Raw genomic sequence first — 1,950 nt, 5'->3', positions numbered from 1 at the left:
AGAACAAAGGGCCTCGGCGGAATTTGAACTCAGAACGTAAAGACGGACAAAATGTCGTCATGCATTTTGTCCGGCGTGCTGACGATTCTGCCAGTTCGCCGTCCAAACTATAGAAATGAAAAATAAAATCTGTTATAAATATACATACACATATATCTACTACATAGGTAACATATACACGTGTGTGTATGTGGTCTCTTTCATTCTTTTATTGTCTTACCATTACTATTAAAATATATATATATATATATATATATATGAACACGCATACACACACACAAACACACACACACACATATATATATATATATCTATAAAACACCCGTACAAATACAACGATCTTCTGTGGACTTTCCATTAGAATTTTAATTCACAAAACATTGACCAGCTTCAGGCTACGGTAGAAGGCATTTGATCGATGTGCCGCACTGTAGGAGTCAACCCAATTCGACATTCGTATGGACTATTTCGCGCCTATATTCTTTAATTTTCTGACTGATCTGCAACCATGCTGGGGTACTATCGTTTGGAGTTTTACTCGATCAAATCTACTCCCGTATTCTGTACGTGACACCTTGACTTAAAGAATATCACTCGGCATACACGTTTATACCGTTAAGCATAAATGCAAATATGGACTCATAACCACACGCACATATATAAACACACATACGTACACATACACACATATTGTTCCTAAACAATGTCAGAGATATTAAATGGCAAGTTGTCGACAATCTTAACAACAACTCTTGATAAGTATGGATCACATTTTCTTCGTATTTTCTGATAGCGACTATTAAAACCGAAAGCTGTAATAAAATGTCAGGCCACTTCAGAAACAAACAAATAGATTTTTATACAGTTAGGTTTCGAATGACATCTTTCCGAATCGGTTTTAGAATCATAATGTTTTTCTGACAAGTTGATATTTTCATTCTTGGTTTCAAGATTTGTCCGTGCTCTGTCAAGTTAGTTTAGTATATCAATTTAGCCTTCTGTGAAAGTTGAATTTTATGGACCATTACCCTCAACTTTAAATGTGAAAAAATGTCAATATATCTACACTACGTTTCGATGGTCAACGGATGCTTTATTCGTGTATATTTAGGAAGTCCCAAACTGGAATCTCATTGGGAACTTTTATTCCTAAATTAAAGGTAATATGTATCAATTGCTTAAGAAATTAAAAAAACACACACACACAAAAAAAAAAAACGCTACTACCTTTAGTTTAGAAAAAATGCTGTTACGTCGATTTTTTTTCTGGTAGATACCTATCTAGAAATGAGACAATGGTGAACGAAACCGATTTAAACATTTTTGAGATTTAGATATTGAGTATGTTTAATTTGTATGAAGGTGCAGGCTTAGGGTTAGGTTATTATTCGGCTCACGATCGCAAGGTCGTGTGTTCAATTCCCGGTGACACGTTGTGTCCTTGAGCAAGACACTTTCTTTTATGTTGCTCCAGTTCACTCAGCTGGCAAAAATGAGTTGTACCTGTATTTCAAAGGGCCAGCCTTGTCACACTCTGTATTCACGCTGAATCTCCCTGAGAAGTATGTGAAGGGGTACGCGTGTCTGTAGAGTGCTCAGCCACTTGCACGTTAATTTCAAGAGCAGGCTGTTCCGTTGATCGGATCAACTGGAACCCTCGTCGTCGTAGTCGACGGATAACCAGTTTAATTTTTAATCTTTAAGGATGAAGTCAGTTGCCAAAATACATACGTACATACATGCATACATACATACGTGTGTGTATGAAGATTGCTTTCCAATCACATGGTTCCGGCTTCAGTACCCCAGATTGACACCTTAGACAAGTGTTTCCTACAATAACATCGAGCCGTCCAAAGCCTTGTGAAAAAAAGTGCGTCGTACACACACACGCACACACACACACACACACACACACACACACACACACACACACACACACACACACAC

This window comes from Octopus bimaculoides, chromosome 9 (genome assembly GCF_001194135.2).
Source record: "Octopus bimaculoides isolate UCB-OBI-ISO-001 chromosome 9, ASM119413v2, whole genome shotgun sequence".
NCBI classification, from domain to species: domain Eukaryota; kingdom Metazoa; phylum Mollusca; class Cephalopoda; order Octopoda; family Octopodidae; genus Octopus; species Octopus bimaculoides.
Note: the sequence above shows the minus strand (reverse complement) of the source record.